General features: G+C 41.1%; 1 long non-coding RNA gene across 1 annotated transcript in view; it reads right to left on the bottom strand.

The window, feature by feature from the left end:
• LOC116418766 overlaps nt 1–13950 on the bottom strand; it is a 47127-nt gene that overhangs the window by 23817 nt on the left and 9360 nt on the right. The window contains exons 4-6 of the long non-coding RNA XR_004228908.1: nt 12960–13093; nt 11957–12126; nt 1600–1668 (exon numbers count right to left, since the gene is read on the bottom strand). This is a non-coding gene — a long non-coding RNA (uncharacterized LOC116418766). The remainder of the gene's footprint in view (nt 1–1599; nt 1669–11956; nt 12127–12959; nt 13094–13950) is intronic.

Genomic DNA, 13950 nt, shown 5'->3' with positions numbered 1-13950 from the left:
AACTGGTGTGAGATGGTATCTCATTGTGGTTTTGATTTGCATTTCTCAAAAGAAGACATTCATACAGCCAACAGACACATGAAAAAATGCTCATCATCACTGGCCATCAGAGAAATGCAAATCAAAACCACAATGAGATACCATCTCACACCAGTTAGAATGGCAATCATTAAAAAATCAGGAAACAATAGGTGTTGGAGAGGATGTGGAGAAATAGGAACACTTTTACACTGTTGGTGGGATTGTAAACTAGTTCAACCATTATGGAAAACAGTATGGCGATTCCTCAAGGACCTAGAACTAGATGTACCATATGACCCAGCCATCCCACTACTGGGTATATACCCAAAGGATTATAAATTATGCTACTACAAAGACACATGCACACGTATGTTTATTGCGGCACTATTCACAATAGCAAAGACTTGGAATCAACCCAAATGTCCATCAGTGACAGACTGGATTAAGAAAATGTGGCACATATACACCATGGAATACTATGCAGCCATAAAAAAGGATGAGTTTGCGTCCTTTGTAGAGACATGGATGCAGCTGGAAACCATCATTCTTAGCAAATTATCACAAGAAGAGAAAACCAAACACCGCATGTTCTCACTCATAGGTGGGAACTGAACAATGAGCTCACTTGGACTCGGGAAGGGGAACATCACACACTGGGGCCTATCATGGGGAGGGGGGAGGGGGGAGGGATTGCATTGGGGAGTTATACCTGATATAAATGATGAATTGATGGGTGCTGACGAGTTGATGGGTGCAGCACACCAACATGGCACATGTATACATATGTAACCTGCACGTTATGCACATGTACCCTAGAACTTAAAGTATAATAAAAAAAATAAATTAAAAAAAAAAAAAAAAGAAAGAAAGAATAGTTCAAGATGGTTCGAACTGGCTTCAGGCACAGTGTGTGTCTCCAGCCCCTGTGGTAGTAAGTATGCCTGCATTTAAATAATCGATAAAGGATGATAGCACAGTAATTGCAAAGCCAAGATACAAAACCTGAGTTAATTTAATTCCGTCATTCTGTGCAACCACTTGGAATTTTAATTTGTGTTTGAAGTTTAGTAAATGCAAATTTTAGTTCATACACGAGATATTTGACTGGATTTGAATAATATCCTGAAAATTAAAATTTATTCTGTTTAAATTATTGTTTTAAAGCTAATGAATGAATCATGAGAGTAATAATAATTAATGATTATTACATGATTATCTCTGAAAGTAATTTTGTCCCATAGAGGAGGGTACTAAAAAATGATCAGTTTGGGGAGTCAGATATGTTATCTTGGTCACTGTCCATGGTGATGCAGATGACAGAAATTGTTCCAGTTTATTGAAACAGGAGAGCATTAATAATCAGGTATTAATTGGCCTATGAATATTTTGGAAGTGCTGAACAAGCAGACTCTAGTTGGAGCTTTCAGAAACAATTCCAGTTCCCAGGATGATGCTCTGATATTATTGAGGGAACATCCGTCCCCCACTGTCTGTGGCAGAGCCCACCCACCATTCTGCCATGACCTGAGCCAGCAAAGTAAAGACTTCGTGCTGTGCCTCCCATCCCACTGACCTGACCTCGCTCTCAGTTGAGGTCTCATGCAAGTGGCTCTTATTGGCGGAACCCAATCCCATGAGGGACTCTACCTGCAAAGGAGGAAGGGAAAGTTAGTTTTTCATTTTCTGGTGTCTACAGTATAGACTGGTTCCCTGAGAAAGTTAGGAATGGAGGCTGAGTCAACTGGCCCACAGCATCCTTCACATCTACCCAACCGAGTTTCTACACTTGACCTTTTGGTCTCTAGATGGGGAAGAATCGCCTTGTCTGGCAGCCAGGTTCTGCCTCATGCTGGCTTCTGGAGAGAATGGCTGTCTCTGTAGTGAATAGTGAAGTGTGTCTAGCCCAGCTATTCTTTTTTTTTTTTTTTTGACAGGGTCTCACTCTATTGCCCAGTCTGGAGTGCAGTGGTGCAATCTCAGCTCACTGCAGCCTTGACCTCCCAGGCTCAAGTGATCCTCCCACCTCAGCCTCCCAAGTAGCTGGCACCACAGGTGCATGCCATCACATCTGGCTATATTTTTTTTTGTATTTTTTGTAGAGATCGTGTTTCATCGTATTACCTAGGCTGGTCTCAAACTTCTAAGTTCAAGCAATCTACTTGCCTTGGTCTCCTAAAGTGCCGGACATTACAAGCATGAGCTTGGACATTACAAGCACCCCGCCCAGCCTCAGCTCAGCTATTCTTATGCTGTCTCTTACCATACCCCCACCTTCCCACACCCCATGGAACTTCTCTGTCTAGGCTCTCCTACTTGGAATCTTCTGGTGGTGCATTGTGAGTAATAGTTCCAAATCTTCTCTCCCTTAGCACACAACCATCTCTTGAGTAAAGGCTGCTTCAAAATCCCCACAACTTTTCATAATGCCACCCCTAAACTCTGCCCCAACTAAAGTGCATGAATCTTTATCATTATTCTTTAATAGCAACTTTTTTGGGGATTCTTCTCAATACATATTTGCAGACTAAATATAACTCTTGTCCTCAAAGAGTTTTCACCATCATTCTCATAACATTAAAAATATTCTAATTTGCATCTATGCATCTATACTTGGGTCCCTAAATCTCAGCCCTCCTGTCCCTTGTAGGGGCAGTGGGTGTTTGTGGTGATGTTGGGATTGAGGAGTAGGTTCCATCCACAATGACTAGGCTAGAGGGTGACCCTTCAGAGAGGGGCAGGATGCAACTTTGGCGTGGAAATGCCAGGTGAGGCCCAGGGAGGTTTGAACCCTAAGTCTGTTCTGTGGCCCAGGATGCAGGGCCCACATCAAAGACTGAAGCTCTGCTTACAAGGTAGGAGGCAAGAACATGCAATGACCTGAAACTGAAGAGGCTGGATTTCTTTCTGTCACAGGCTCTTAATAGCTGCATGACCATAGACCAGTCACTTCACCTCTCTAGGGAAGAAGGTTACTTCCAATGAAGATGGTTATTTACTTCTGAAGTAGTGGGACTAGGAAAAGAGGTGGCACATAAGGAAGGAGGAAGCAGGGTTTATGACACTGGGGTATCTCCCTCCGGACTGCCTTTGGAGGAAAGCCCCGAAACAGCACAGATTCCCCGCATGGCAGGCTATGCCTTGCTCTACCCCACCCTGCCCTCCGCCACCATCAGGGCACTCAGAAGAAAATACATCCAGAATCCTGAGCTCCAACGTGGAGCGAAACCAAGGATGGAAGTGGGCCTGGCAATATCTGGGCTAGAAATCACATTTCCTCATTTCCTTTTGAACATGGAACCCTTTTCCTGAAAGGGTTTGTTGTCTTCAAAGCACAGTTTCCTAGTGTCTGTCCTGCAGGGACACTTTGGCACGCATGCACACACACGCACACACACACGTGCGTATCTATAAAATTGCTTTAATTTCTTCCTGGGTTCTCATTTACCAAAATAACAAACCAACTAGGAAGTCTCTCCAAAGGAGGACATCATCAAGATCAGACTCTTCTCTAAAGATACAGCTAATTCCAGCCAGCACATTAAGATTCTAAAGTTAAGAGTGCAATGTGAAATGTAAATCGATGTGACATTGTCAAACAAAATGACCTGTGGGCTTGGGAGGTTGGTGCTTGTAGGAAGAGGCCGAAGTGTGCATCTTAATCTTGATTTCCTTTGGGAATATTTCCTTTACTGTGTTCCTGACTCTGATTATGTTCTTGTGCAATCAAAACAGCTCTAGTCTCCAGGGCTGGACAGTTCCTTTTTCTTTCTTTCTTTTCTATTCTTCTTTCTTTCTCTCTCTCTCTCTTTTTCCCCACAGGACAAATTATTGTTGTTTTGATCAGTGACAACTGTTTGATTTTTTATTTTTTAGCTGTAAGTATGTACATGTGCACAAAATCCCATCCTATTAGGAAGAAAAGGAATGGATTTAAAGTCCTACATGTCATATAAATTATTTAATGCACAGGGGCCTTAGAAAACCAAAGTTCAGTGTTCAGGGGTTGACCTCAAAATGGCATGAACAATCCAATAAGCAAGCACCAGGTTTCTTCATTTATATCTATAATCACAGGATATGATGAAGCCTTTAGCTTTAGGAAAAATTCAGTTGGGATTTGTATTTAACAGCAAGCTTATCTTTGGCTTGGCTTTAAATGGATAGTAGGGACTGTGTAAGCCAGGTAGTAACAGAAGCTCTGAATTACAGTAAAAGGTGTGTCTCTCCCAGCTCTTCTTCCCTGTCTATAACATCATTTGGAAACTTCTCTTCTGCACAGTGTCACAGCCATTTTTTGGGTCTTGAACCACAGCCTAGTATTCAGAGTATCCATCCGTCTCCATATCTGGACCTGACTCCGACACTCCCTAAGCTCTCTTTCAATTTCTTTAGCTATGTACTTCAGTGAACTGCAAACAAACAGATCATTTTCCTGATGGTGATAAGGTGGTAATAGACTTTACTTCATTGCCTGGTGCCCTTCAGATATGCTTCCTACAAAACTCCTCAGCAGAACAAATACAGTTACTGAATTTGGTTACTGGTACACAATGAAATAAGAGTGAAATAACAGTTACATGGTTATAATATAGTTAAATCATGCAGCAAGTTGCACACAATAGAAAATGCAGTTAGGCAGAGAGAATGAAATTAAGGGTTAGAGGTAAAAGAGAGGATGTATCTTTAGATGTGATTTGAAATGAAAAGCAGACACCCCAGAAAGGACAAAGATGTCACCAGATGATGCCTGAAGAAGCCGCTTCTCTTGTCAACTAAAGCAAGACTGGGTAAGGACAGTGGGAAGGGCATGTTCAATTGGCTGTATAGCTGATCTCGCATAGCCCTCCTTTCCCCTCCACTGTGATCATACTGATTTAGTCCTTATTACCTCTTTCCTGGCCTTTACAATTGCTAAATAGCTGATCTTCCAGTTCTCTTCTGATTTATCCCACAAAGCACTGCCAAATCAATTGTCTTTTAACACCAGTCTGATTATATCATTCTTCTCTCCCGAATCCTTCAAGGCTTCTCATTACTTACTGAAGTAGAGTAAGTAGCACTTTCTTAGCTTGGCATTCAAGGCTCTTTCTTCTAGCTGTACTTCTCAGCGTGAACCAACACATCAGCATCACCCGGGAACTTGTTTAAAGTTGCAGAATCCCAGGCCCCATCTCAGACCCATTGAATAAGAATCTGCATTTTATCAAGATCCTCAGGTGATTCACATGCACAGAAAGCTTGAGAAGTGCTCTAGCCAAACTAAAATACGTAATATTTTCTTTCCTATTTCTGGTTTTACCCTATGCTACTATATCCACTTTTACTTCGTCTTTGCCTATCCACACATGGGGACCTTTTATGATCATCTCATATGTTATCTCCTCCACAGAACCTTTCCGCATTATCCCATGGACCAGGCAGACTAATCTTCAGAATGCCTACTCTGCCCTTTATAAATTGAACTTCCCCCGATGAAGGGTAGTTTCATTATATCCCTTCACTTGGTCCTTTAGGCTATAGGGAGTTGGTCCATGCTGGATAATCAACATTAGAGCAGTTCAGCTAGTGGCCACCCGGTAACCCAGAATGTGGTCACATGAAATGTGAGTGGTGACAATAAAATTCTCTCTCCATTTTAGAATTGAAATAAAGCAGCGATTACTAACACTAAACACCAGGAGATAGAATCAAGGTCACGAGAGGTCATGTGCAAACTATAGTTATGAGGAAACAGAAACTTTGAGTAGCCAAGTTGTTAAAGACAGGAGGATGGAGCAAACGTGTGGACATGGTAGACATGCCATGAGAGAAAGACAGAGGAGATCGAGAGAAAAATGGGTTCCCAGATCTGTCCAAGTTCATGATGACTTTTGCCTACCAGGTCATAGGTTCTTATAGTAACATCTTCTAATCTACATTACTTGAGAAAAATTGAGTAAGTGTCCATTACTGGCAACCAAGATACCCTAGTTTAGATCCCCAGGTGGAGCTGGCTCCATCCCTAGCCTTCTATTTGAGACTGTGGTCCTCATTCTTGTTGACTGTTTCCCCAGCTTATATTATAACACCTGTGATGCTATAAACACCAGATACTAACAAATAGTAGTAAGATTGTGTCCTCTCATTTTTTGAGCACTAGCAAGGTGCAGGCTTAAAAATAATCATAGGATTGATTCAAATTGAATTATAGGGAAACAAAGCATTAAAGTAAAGGGAGATGACAGGACTTATCATTAATAAGGGCAACTGAACTGTGGAGTGGTCAGCATTTTTTTTGAAATCTCTGGTGCATTGTACCAATCAAGCCAAAGAGCCACAATCCAGTGTGTATTTTTAATGCAAGCTGTTCGATGTTGTAGCAGCAAAATTAATAATACCCATCTCTCAGAAACCTGATCTCAGCTGACGCTATTTTATCAGGAAAATAATTTCTTAGACCCTTAGTTAGTTGGATGTACCAAACACATGTTTCCAGCTGGTCAACAATCTTCCTTCTTAACCTTTAATCTGCTCCAGGCTGTTCCTACAGATTACCGGACAAATGATGTTCTGAGAATTATGGGTCTCTGCAGGTTGAAGGAGGCAGCTTCATTGTTACTATTTGGAGGGTTGCCTCCCACTGAAGGTCAATGTGGGCCTCTGCTTGTGTGGGCATGGTGGTATATGCAGGGGAGCCATGTGCACTAAGGGAAATGGTTTTGTGTATGCATGCTTTTCTTTTAGTGTGGGTTGTCAAGCTGAATCTTGAAAGTGTCATTATACTTGTTCAGAAGGGAGGCAGAGAGCGAGCCCTAATTTTACAAGTACGTGGGGATTTCTTTCCCCTCTCTTAATTCTCTCTTGAAGACCACCACCCTTCAAACCCGGAGGTTTCATCTGCTTTTAAGCTGGAAGCTTCTTCTTTAATGGCTTTGTGACTCACAGGGCTCGGGTGATGGTTGCTTTTTCTGTGTATAGAACTATAATCCTTCTCAATTATCAAAGACATAAATTACTATTATTTCCTTACCAGATCGAACATCTTGCTTAAATATGTGAAAGAAAAATTGTTGGTTGTCTGGTGAATTTTCCTCTTGGAAAAACTGCCTATTCTTAATCTACAAGTTCAATGAAAGTTCAAAAGTTTATCAGTGCAAACTCTATATTCTAATAATTCATCAACCAGCTTCTGCATCCACATCAGTAGACTCCAGGTTGAGACGTTTTTGTCTTTTCTCCCATGTAAAAGTAATCAAACAGCACATTTCCTGGGCATATCACAAACACCTATTGATCATAATCAGAGCACAGATGGTATGAGAGAGCTTGGCTGACACACAGGCCCTGATGTCAATCACAGGAACAAATTGATTTTGACTGCCTGGTCACGATTCTTCTACCCCAGCAGAATTCCATTCAGTGCTGTGTTTGGAGAATTTTGAGCAGACAGCATTTCTGAAGGGGTGTCATAGTCCAAAGTTAATGTAGAGGTAAACTTGATTACTGCCAAAATGGTGATTTTAATGTACTTCATACTTACCTTTACCACAAGAAGGTCAATATCTTTCTCCTGTGTTGAAAGAGCTCTCATCAATTTAAAATTTACCCTGATTTATGTCTGCTAATTAGGGGAAAGGAAAATACTGATTTGCATTCTTTCATGACAGTATGCGGTGCCATTACTACTGTTCTCCAACTGGATTTGTTTTCTTACTCAGTTTTTACAACTTAATTATTCTGTTTTTTAAAGATGCCAAATCGATGTTTATTTCTAAATTTACAAATTATTCTCTTTAAAATTTCAAAACAAATGAAATTTTTACCAAATTTGTAGTTCACTTGCACTCCATGGATCTAGATCTCTCATTTAATTTTCTTCCTGTTCCTACACTTCTTATGCTAAGCAATACTTATTTTATATTATAAGATTTCTTAAAAAAAAAAAACCCTGATTATTTTCTGTCCATAAGTACCCCCTTTCCAGCCTCTTTACCTGATGCATATTATTTTTTCCTTCCTTCCTTCCTTCCTTCCCTGACTCTCTACCTCCTTCCCTCCCTCTCTCCCTCCCTCCCTCCTTCCTTCCTTCCTTCCTTCCTTCCTTCCTTCCTTCCTTCCCTCCCTCCTTCCTTCCTTCCTTCCTTCCTTCTTTCCTTCCTTTCTTCCTCCCTCCCTCCCTCCCTCCCCATCCCACCCTTCCTAATCTTGGGGTTATCCCTGCTGCAGGGATCCCTGCCATCTCTACATAGGAGCTGTGTGCAGGCAGGTGATCTATATGTAAATCATGTTAAGTAAAACCTAATAATTTTCATTAAAATTATTAAAGCACTTATGCTATCAGTCTTTCCCTTATGACCTGAGCACAGATATGTATACTGGAGAATAACGCAGAAAGAGAGGGCCAATACCCCCCAATACCATTGTAAAATCCTCCGTGAGAGTCAGATAAGAAGGCACCTTCTTTGATACCATCCATTACTGTCCATTACTTTACTGCTTCATACATCAAGGCTGCCAGGACAAGTTCAATAGGGAATGAGTCTGACTCTATCAGGGAAGGGGTTTGGAATTTGAATGAAGAATGGCTTGGAGACCAGCCTGTTATGTCTTTATCCCAGCCCCAGCCCCAGGCATGTTTCCCACTTGGTCATTCTTTCTTGTCATTTAGCTATCCTACACATTTTCTCTCGAATTGCTTCCTACCTATGGCCTCTCACTGATATGGAGAGGGGAGCTAGGCAATGATACTTTCATGTTACTTGTCTTTAAACACCTAAGCCTGCTCTACAGCCATCACTGATTGAAACAAAAGTGAACGTTTCTCTCAAGGGGAACCAATCCATAGACTGGTCTAATCCAACTAAATGCCTCATCTCCAGAATTCAAGTACAGAGATACACAACCTGTAATCAGATACTATTGGGTGCTTGGAAGCAAAGGCATATTGGTCCTGGGGGAATCAAAGGTCACCCAGGCCTGGGTCAGTCATTTTCAGCCCTGTGTACTCTGATGAGTCAGTCAATGGAGAAAGCTTGTTCATGAAGACAAGAGAGATATCAAAGCTGGCAAAGAGATGAGAGATCTCAGGCCCATGTCAGGAACAGAAGAGTAACCCTGGCTCTGGGGTTTGCAGTATCAGACTTGTCAGAATTCCTGTGGTCCAGCTCCCCTAGCTCTTGTCCTGGAATGCTCTTACGCTTGCCTGCAGTGCTTTTGAATTGGTCCTTGCTTTTCTTAAACTGGCTTGAATGAGTTTCTGTTCTTCATAACCAAATACGCTTTGTCTGGAAAGTGTCCTGTTAGAGAGATTCAGATGGAGAATTTCAGTCTCCTTCATTGCCCTAGTTCAGTGCCTGGGAACTCTAGGAGATCATGTGTTGTCTTCCATCCAGCTGAGTGCAGTTTCACGAGACAGACTATGCTGGGAGAAGAATGTATTACTCTTTAAGTGTTCAAATCTCTCAACTTCACCTTTAAAGTCCTTGGCACTCATCCTCCACCTCTCACTCTGATGATTGTCCTGCTGTGGCTCTGACCACTCACTTAAACCATCTGCTTTATTAATTGTTCCCTCTGGTAGACGAAAGTTGGCAAAACTTTTTTTTTTGGCTATTTTTCCCATTGAGAGATGGAGTCTAATTCCCATTCCCTTGAATATAGGCTGGCCTTCAAGACCTGCTTAAACATCAGAATGTGGTAGACATAATGTTTGGGTCTTCTAAGGCTAAGTCATAGGAAACCTTGCCGCTTTTGCCTGTGTCTCTGAAAACAATCTCTTGGAACCCTAAGCTGCCTTGTAAGAAATCCTACTACCCTGAGGTTGCCATACTGTGAGAAGCCCTAGACATGGGGCAGATAATAGGGAGTAAGGAAGGTGGGGAGGAGGTGGGGCAAGACAGAGAAAGAGAGAGAGAGAGACCACAGACTCCAAACACCAAACTTATGAGTGAAGAAGCCATGTTGGAAATGGACCCTAGTGCCATGTAGAGCAGAGATAAGCCACCCAGCTGAGCCTTTCCTGAATGACTGCAACACAAAAATTGTGAGTGAGATATAATTTTTGTTTAATCTACTTAGTTTTAAGGTAGTTTGTCACACACCAACAAAGAACCAGAATATTTCAAGTCATCTCAGAGATATTTCAGTCTCATTCCATTTCCATATAGCATTCTGTAGCCCAAGGACACCCTCTTCCTTCTTCTCATCTCTAAATCTTTTGATGATCAGGACAAGAATCTCCCTTTCTGATAGGCTTTTCTGATTTCTCCTCTCTTCTGCAGTGTGTTTGGCCAAAGCTACTCTTGGAACCCTTAGCTTGGGCAATCTTGTGTGCCTCTTTGATATGTTTTAGACTGTTGTGTCCCAAATCCCCAAGGGCAGAGCCTATTTCCTACTCTTTTTTTTTTAATCCCTCTACATTTTGGCAGAGCCCTGAATACAAACAATTCAATCTGTGTTAAGACTCCTAAATACTCTTGTCTTGAGGCTAAATAGCCCTAATCTCTTTAATCCAAATTTATATTGGCACTAATCAAAGGCTTGTCTGTCCAATTACACATTTTCAATTAGGTATTTAGATTAAATTAGGTAAATTGAGGTAGCTTTTACTTTTTATTCTCAGATTGCATATAGACTTTAAACATTTGGGGTGGGTGGAAAAAAACCCCAAGGAGAACAGAAAGAAATTCCCATGTAATGGGGTAAACAATGGGCAGAATCAAATGACATGCTGTAGGTCTGTTTGCTTGTCAACACATGCCTGCATCATTTATGGGAGGTCAGGGTCAAACTCTACATTTATAGTTTTGTTCTAGCTCGGGTGAGTGTCTTTTAACCGCTTCACCTCTTTCTGAAACCTGTTTTGTTTGGACTTCTCCCAGCCCACCACAATGAACTTTCCCATGTTCTCAGGACTTTTTTTTTTTTTTCATTTTCATTTTCATTTCCATATACCCCTTGGCTTCTCTTTCATATGTAACATTCTTCTTTGCAGTGTTCAGAAAACTCATTAGCTTCCAACCTTCTCAATTAGGCAGAACAAACATGCATTACTCCAAATTGCCCCGCACTGCAGTAGAGACAGAGTTCAAGCAGAATGTTGGCCCACCACCCAAGGATCTGACCACTGAAGTTTACTTCCCTTCAATCAAATTTAGATCAGATCTTCCTGTAGTTTTCTATGTAGGTAATGAAGCTCTTATCTTCAGTTCTCAAAGGATCACTGTTGCCTTTTCTGTATATATTTGTTTGTTTTACTCATGGTGAGTACTTACCTATTATTGTATGTGTATCATTCATTTGTGGAATCATCTGCTGTCAGATTTTCCCATTTTTCTTAACCTAACAATCACAAAATCAGCCACATATCTGATAGCAGAAGAACCACATTGAGACGCAGAGATCTTTTTAAATGGTGCAAAAGAGAAGGGACACATTTAAAATGCTCTCCTTCTTAAATGATTCTGTTTAAAAAACTGTGAAGTTATTGCACTCCTCCCTAGAAATTACAACTGTACAAATTCTAACTTTTCCCAGTGCTCAGGCACACAAGAGACAGGGAACATTCACCACATTCTATTCGTGTTCATAGGTCGTGACTAAGATAAATAGATTTTAGAGAAACATTGATGTGGGTGTGCTCCAAGTGGGAGGAATTTCATGTTCCAGTCTCCCTGCTAAACACCTAGAATATTAGAGGCTTTGTGAAGTTTGTGCTTGACTCCTTTTAAAGGAGGATATGACTAAGGTCATAGTGCGATAAATCTCTGACATGACTGTGTGAAGGAATATGGATCTGAGCAGAGAGAAGCAAAACAAGCTGAAGTGAAAAGCTCGAATGCATGAGGACATTCTTACAAGTAAGAGGCAATTGAGGGGATGAGTAGTAGCTTTTACAAAGGAGGTGGCTAAGAATTCACATTTCAAGCAGGAATGCCCTGAGCCTTCTCTTTCTCACCTGTTGTCAGTTATACCACCACACAAGGACGTACACAGAGAGCTGATTTATTCTTAATATCCAATCTGTTGCAAACTGTTCACTCCTCTTCATCAGAATGCTCACTTATGACATAGTCTTCAGTTCCTTAGCAACAAACTGTCATGTCACCCTGGTGAAATTCTGGTCAGCTGAGAGGAAAATAAAATGCTGAATGGTGATGGAGAAAATCTTTATTTTAATCACAAATGTGTATGTATAAGAGCTGAAAAGACAATATGAAAAGGCAGGTCAAGGAAGCTACATTTGAACAAGTGTTTTTGATTAAGGTTTATGTGGGCACAGAAGTCCCCTTTAAATTCTTTTTATTGAATAATTTCCCTTTGATCCTTGAGTAACTAAAAGAAAACCCAGCACTTGACATTAACCTGGGACTCAGAGCCCCGTGGTGGGATTCCTTTGCCTGCCTGCTCCAGCACAAAACAGCCCTGCCCAGCACTGTGGGAGCACATTCATCTTTATTTCCCAACCAGGCTTTTCCTCTTCCCCCCTCTCCTGGGTGAGAATGGAGGACAGTCAGCTAAAGCAGTCATTGTATGTGTACTTTTTCTTTACTTGCATTCAACTTCAAAAGAGGCTGGTCAGGAGACACCAATGACAATGTAAGAAGATGAAGATTGTCCCAGGAAATATGGCCCCAGAAAAAGAGCAGAGATGACCAGACATGGGAGGTGTTGAGAATTGTATCTTTTCTCCCTGTATTAATTGTTAGGAACGATATAAAAATAATTTCTTTATTTTTGGCTTTGTGGATAAAACCAAATCATTGAAATGAGAACATAATTAAAAGAGAAAAATGCAGAATTCTTTGTTAAAAAAGATAGATGAAAGGACAGAAAGAAAAGAAAAAAGAGACAGAACCCAAGCAAACAAACATTATTTAAACAACTTGGAGCATGCTTTTTTTAAAAACACGAAAAGCAAAAAACCAAAAAACAAACAAAACCGTATCAGTGCCATTTACCTGAATTCCCAGTTTCTGTATTTAAATGTCTGATCAGTCATTCAGTTCAAATACAGACATGATGTTTGAAGGCCACTTTGTAATGGTTTTACCCTGGTTCAGATTATTTGCGATCCAGGGGGAAAATGTGCATTCTTTGCAAAAGCAAATAGAAAACATATCTGAGCACAAATCAAAAGAATGATTACCACACTCAGTCTCTGTACCCATTACGGGGTCCCCAAGGCTCTCATTCTGCTTGTCTTGGCACTTTTTCTTCAGCTGCTTTGGTTGGACTGGGTGGGAAAAACAACAACAACCCACAAAACCCTGGGCAGAGAATGAGGCTGGTGGAAATGGGTAACATGCAAAGATGTGACATCCTTCAAGGGCTTGGCGCTTCAGACTTCACTGTGGGGGAAGCTGCTTGGGGAGACCTCCTCGGGCTCCCACGGAGGTCGTTGCTGAGTTTGTGTCAGGAAGTGCCTGACCATTAGTGGGAGGGGCAACCCTGCTCTCATTTCAATCTCTAGCAAGCTCTCACTCAGTGGGTAATGAAAAATGGCATTTGCACAAAGTGGAGAGAAAAAGCATTATTTCTATAGCATATTATACTTTCCACTGCTCAGGGGACAACATTTCATAACCTATAAAAAGAATTATCTATATAACTTACTGTGCATGGCAAAAAAGTTGCAATGTGGCTTTAAAAGAACTGTCTCCAACTGCAAAACACACTCTATCTCTCCCACTCCCCACTGACAGAATAGCCTGTGTTTATAAGCAAATCCACTCAACCCCTTAATGATGACCTAGAATAAACATCTGACATACACTAGCTTTCAAGCTCTTCTGTGTTTAGGCATGAATTGTTCATTTCTATGCCTTTTGTATCCAGCCTGAAGGAAAGACAAATGATACAAGGGATGATTTACATTATCAGTGTAGGCAGAGGTTATGTCTGTGTTTATCTGATCCTCTTTTATTGTGTAACTAACAGTGAGATATCCAG

The sequence above is a fragment of the Piliocolobus tephrosceles genome, chromosome 4 (genome assembly GCF_002776525.5).
Source record: "Piliocolobus tephrosceles isolate RC106 chromosome 4, ASM277652v3, whole genome shotgun sequence".
In the NCBI taxonomy this organism is placed as follows: domain Eukaryota; kingdom Metazoa; phylum Chordata; class Mammalia; order Primates; family Cercopithecidae; genus Piliocolobus; species Piliocolobus tephrosceles.
The sequence above is the reverse complement of the archived record's forward strand: the minus strand, read 5'-3'. Positions and strand labels throughout refer to the sequence as shown.